The sequence below is a fragment of the Ambystoma mexicanum genome, chromosome 4q (assembly GCF_040938575.1).
Source record: "Ambystoma mexicanum isolate Mex_15411 chromosome 4q, UKY_AmexF1_1, whole genome shotgun sequence".
NCBI classification, from domain to species: Eukaryota; Metazoa; Chordata; class Amphibia; order Caudata; family Ambystomatidae; genus Ambystoma; species Ambystoma mexicanum.
Window position 1 is genome coordinate 553,450,164 of NC_090928.1, and position 6,000 is coordinate 553,456,163.

Genomic DNA, 6,000 nt, shown 5'->3' on the forward strand with positions numbered 1-6,000 from the left:
TCACTGATGACCCTGAGGTTCTTAGCCTCGCAGATGGGGGTAGGAGGAGGACCAAGGGAGGCCAGCCAGAGAGTGCGGGGAAAGGATGGGGAAGGTGTGCCGATGAGGAGGATCTCCGTCTTGCTGGCATTCAGACAAAGATCATTGGCAGCACACTAATCTTGAATGGCAGTTAGGCAATCAGAGATGAGAGAGTGAGAGGAGGTGGCCGAGGGCAGCCCGAAAATGAGTTGAGTGTTGTCAGCATAGCAATGGAAATTTGAGCAGAAAATGGCAATGCAGTGGGTGAGAGTTGCCAGGTATTGGCTGAAAAGCCAGGGCGAGAGGTTAGACCCCTGGGGAACACCACAGTTAAAGAGGAAGATAGATGATAGGAAGGACTGACCTGGGAGGGTCGATCAGAGAGGAAAGAGGTCAGCCAGGCCAGAGCCTGATCAGTGATACCCAGGTTATCGCGGAGACAGTTGAGAAACGGGTCTGTGAAGTAAAAGGGAGAAATGGAAGGTCCAACCCCACCAACGTTAATGCTATGGAAATATTTGGAAGGTGGGCAGAACAGTCCTGGGTATCAATGAGGCAATAAGGAAGGTTTCTTATAATAATGAATGGTGGGCAGCATAGATTACATGATAAAACAAGGACATGGGAAGGAGAGCGGGGATGAACATGTTCTATTGGGCTGCCCAGTCATTGACAGGGTTGGATGAGGTCATAGTTTTTTTTTTTTTTCTTGTTTTTGTTTTATCCCCTCCCACATGCTGTCTCTCTATATATTTTTTATAGTTAAGGTTACACAATCTTTCCCATTGCTCTGCACATTTCTGCTGCAGTCTCAGGATCAGTTCCATGTCTGCGCCTCCCTCCAATACCTTTTTCAGTTATTTTTCGGTTTCATGTATATCAGCTATGATCCCACCTTGTAGGCCTTTTGATTTAGCTATAGCTACTCCTCTCATCACCACCTTGAAGGCCTCCCATAATGTGCCCGCCGAATCAACGCTACCCGAGTTAGTCTCAAAGTAGTTCACAATCTCCTCCCTCATATTTTCCCTGAAGACAGGATCCTTAAGCGCCTCTGCCCTAAGGTGCCATGTTGGAATCCTTGCCCTCGGGGGGCAGTATTGCCACCCAACGGCCAGGGGCGAGTGATCCGAAAGGACCCTCACCTTATATTCTGCTAGGGTACACTCCATCACCATGTCCGACGTGGCAAAGCCATAGTCCAATCTCGTATGCAATTGCTGCGGGGCAGAGTAATGCAAGTATTGCCTATCCTGGGGGTGTTTGGTTCTCCAAACATCTGCCAGACCAAAATCGTCCAGCAGAGTCTGCAGCACTTTAGCCGCTGGCGCAGGTCTATCCATTCTCCCATCCGATCTGTCTACCCTAGGGTCCAGCACACACTTAAAATCTCCTCCCCAGATCACCGCCCCACCCATGCATAGGCTTAGGTTATGGCACAGAGTTCTAAAGTATTTTGCGGTGTTTTGGTTTGGGGCATGTGTGTTCACAATACTTATCTCTCTGTTCTCCACTAGTCCCCTCAATATGACCATCCTCCCATCCGTTTCCACCACTTCCTGTAGCTGTTTAAATGGGACGTGCAGCGCCACCCAAATGAGTACTCCCCTAGCGTAGGCAGAATATGCTGAGCCCACCACAACTCCTTTCCATTTCTTCATCACCATCTCCATCTTTTCCCGTGTCAGGTGTGTCCCTTGCAATAGCGCTATATCCATTTTTTGTCTGCGCAGGTACAACATAACCTTATTCCTTTTTAGATAAGTGTTAAGACCCCTGACGTTGCACGTAATTATTTTAAGGTCCCCCATGGCCTATTAAAATCCCTTTCCTCCTCCCACCAGCGCAGTCCAGATCCCACTTCCATCTCAATCTATATAGGCTTGCTTCCCAACTCAAACTCCCTTTAACTACAAACACCCTAAACTCCCTCAACCCCCTCTCATGTTCCCCCTTCCCCAACTTCACCCTCCCCAACTGTTGCCCGGCTCCATACCTGGATCTCAGGCACCCCCACATCTAGCCCTTTCTGTTTACAACCCATACTTGCGGCTCAGCAGGGTTAGGCCGCCCTATTGGCCGCCTTTCTAGGGCGTGTTAAGCGGCTTCACTTCAACGCTACAGCTAAATCAATGCTTAGTCTGGGATGCTGAGGGAAACCTTTATTGATATATTTTTAGGTCCAGTTCATGTACTCTGGATGACAACTCTTATATAACACCCCTCTCTTAGAATCCCCCTGACCCCACTGAGCCAAGAAGTAGGTCTGTTTTGCAAATTGAAAAGGTTTATTTGAGAAATACAACAATATATATCTATCACACTTTTATAATAATTTAATATTGGATGTCACACTTAAAATATGACAGTGATCAACAATGGATAATGTTCTACTGGTAAACTGATTTGGTTACTTAGAAGTAGTATAGAGGATGAGGTAGCTGAAATGCTTTATGGTTTCAAGGAAATGCAAGGTGGAATAAATTCAGTACAGAAAATAAACTGATATGGTTTCACAAGAGATAATATGTTCACTTTTCCCCTGGTGGCAATTCACCCCCCCTATATGCAATGCAAGGAGATGGAAGTAACACACACAGTCTTCAGGAATACAATCAAATGCAATACGGAATTCGGTTCCCCCCCAGCAAGCTTAGACAACAGGTATGCTTTTTAAAACACGGGCAAGAGTGCTTTGTAATGTGGTGGCAAGGAAGCAAAAAATGCTAAAATTGCTTTTAATTCCCTATAGGAGGTTCAGGGTGAGTGGTAGACACTTTTAAATCAGTTCAGGTCAGCCCTAACAATGGTTCAGGGATGGTTATTAGGTTGCAAACGAATTTTAGCAGTTCAGGCAAAAGCAGCTATCTTTTTACAGATGACGAAATCAGGCCAAATCGCAAAATCGCTGTAAATTTTGCGATTGCGGAAAAAGTATAGGGAGTAGGAAGTCAGTTCTAGGCTTGTTGGAAAGCTTAGATTCACAGCTTGCAGTGGAAAGTCGTTCCTAGGACAAACGATTCCAGAGATACAGACGATTTTGTGAAGGTAGTTTTTCGGATTTAAAGTAAACTCAAAATGACAGGTGACAGCTTGCAGCTGCAGAATTGACAGGTGACAGTTGTGCAACTTTAAAATGACAGATGACACGATTTCTAGGAGGCTGTTCTAATTAGGTTAAAATAGTTTGGATTAGATTATTTTAACTAAGAAATTGGGTTCTGCACAGTTCGGCGGATACTCACTCATAATTTTGAAATGAATGGGCCTCGTCACGGATCTGGTCAACACATCCAGCGGCGGTTCTCTCTGCTCGGCGGGTCAATCAGGCACCGGTTCTGCTCACAGTGATCCGGATCTCTGGTTCTGTTCACAGCAGTCTGGGTCTGGTCTGCAGTTCCGGCAAAAGTTCTTGGCAAAGAATTCAAACAGCTCGCCCGGCTGTTGAATAGTTTGGTTAGGTTTGCTGGATTCTGAAGGCCTGCTGAGAATACTTTTGCTTGCAGTGGGCTTTCTAGGTTCAAAGTTCTGTAGTCTGTGGGTCCCTGGTTCTGGTCTCTGTCTGGATGGGATGTCGGCCGTCAAAATGCTCCGCAGAAATGGAAAATGAATGTGTCTATCTGTCCCAGCAGTCTCTTTTTATGTGTTTTGGAAAGTGGGTGTGTGCGTTGGTCATAACTAAACCTGCCCCTCTCACTTATCATTGGCCAATTCCTCCTCTCTCCCTTGATTGGGGGAAGGAAATGTTAGTCAGAGTGATGCTGTATGTTTTATGGTCAGGAACCTCCCCTTGTCAGATTGCACACAAATCTATTTCTGACCCAAACACATATTTATCTATGTACCATTTTTCGAATATTATAGGTCCAGTTAACATATTGTCTGTAGCACCAAACCATCTGATCCCTGTCTTTGTACGATGTCGCGTCCACTGATGACAGAATTCTCCCCTTTTCATCCAGATAACAACCTCTAAACCTTTCCAGATTTTACACAAATGTGCACCAGGGATATGGGTTACAGATGATAAAGTGTCAGATTTTTAACATGCATACATTTGGAGTAACAACCTTTTTTCCGCTACTATCCCCAGGAACATAACACAGGGTCCTCACACCTCTTAAAATGTGCACAGAAAAATCACAAGAATAATGATATTATTTATATAATTTTGACAGGTCCGTACTATGAATTATCCATCTGTTTAAAATTATGCCCTGGTCAAAAAGGGGTGTGGCTTCCCACATCACATGGTGGAATAACTGGTTTATCCACTTCCCTCAAGCTCAGCTGGCTCTCACAGGCACTGCCCCTCCCAGTTTCTCCCAAGAGGAAGCCATTTTACGACCCACCCAATATAACATTTGCCTGAGCCAAAGAAGGCCCATTGTTCAGTTCCCTGCAGTCCCCAGCTGCCACTCCCCTTTCAATCAACAGGGCCATGTGATCTCCTTTTGGTGGGGCCAGCAGCATGCAGCCAGGCCTGGCAAGAGTTGTTGAGCCAGTTCAACTCCTGTCAGGGGTACTTGTCAGGCAGAATTCAGCTAAATGTCACTTTAGTTCTCAGTTTTCTACATTCAAATCTAACTTACATGCAGCTATTTTTTATATATACATTAAATATTTACTTCCTTCAAGTTATTTCAGAATATAGTTTTACATTGTATCCACCTCTTAGCAAGTCTTTCCTTGGCCTGGTTTCGGTTCATTTGTTCAGTTTTACACAAAAGTCTGGTGGTTTTAAAATGCCGGCTTTCTGATAGTGGTGAGCACTGGTACTGCATCCATTTTTGACATTAACAAAATGAATTCCCCACAGTTCTGGGTTGCTTTTGGCAATCAGCATTGCCATTCCCAATGGTTTCAGGCTACTGTGTGTGTAGCCCAATGGTGGTTTTAGGCAGTGCCCTCCTGTGCTCAAAACATAGGCAAAAATGGGTGGCAGCCTATTCTTCATGTTTTCCCTGTGCACTCTCTGGGGAGTTCTGGCCATCATGATGATTTCCATGCCAGTACTGCACAGTTTTATGGTAGGGCTTGGATGCATGGGTAAAAACATCCCACAAGCCCCCCCTCTTGCGATGGCCATTCTATCCTTTCACTGATGGAACTCGCAACATCTGGGATGTTCGCCTCCTCTTCTTCCAATTCCATAGATGGCACAGTTCAGCATCTTTTCCTCCCTCCAGTCGATCAATCAGTTCTCCTTGCTGGTCCTGATGGGAGGATTGGGCGGTACCCCGGGCCCCTCGGATCTTCGCTCCCGGTCCCCAGGTCGCCTTCCGTGGTCAGTTTCCATGGTTTCATCTCTCCTAGGATGATAAAGCAAAGCGGCAATACACATTCCTAGACATTTTTCCACCACTATTAATGGTGTGGCGAACATATACATTTTATAAATCAGAAGATATGAACATATGCATTTTCTTTTTTAAATTAGGAGACAAGACCATATATATATATACAAGAATCACAGAATTTTATATGTGGAATATTTTAGGGTTGGAACTGAATTAATCTGGAGCGGTCCCCTCTGGTATTGCAGAGGACACCTCCAGTTGCTGCAGAGTGTGCCTGGGATGGCAACACTTTAGCTGATTTATATATACCCACTTGTCTTCCCCTTCCGCCAGACTACCTTTGGGGATGCGGATCTTATACGCTACAGGGGAGATCTTGTCTATAATTTCAAAGGGTCCCTTCCATGTAGGCAAAAATTTTCGCTGTTTGGCCTGGTTCCTTTGGAAATTGTATAGATAGACCCGGTCTCCCACATCATATTCCTTCCTGGTGGTTTTCAAATCATAGTGCGTTTTCATACTCTCAGCTGATCTTTCTAGATTCCGCTGAGCATAGGCAAAAGCATGTTGGAGGTGTTTCCTTACATTCTCCACATACTCATGAGTTGTGGAGGCATTTATCAGTGTCTGCTCTTGGGTCCTGTAGAGCAGATGCTGGGGAAGCACCATCTTGCGTCCG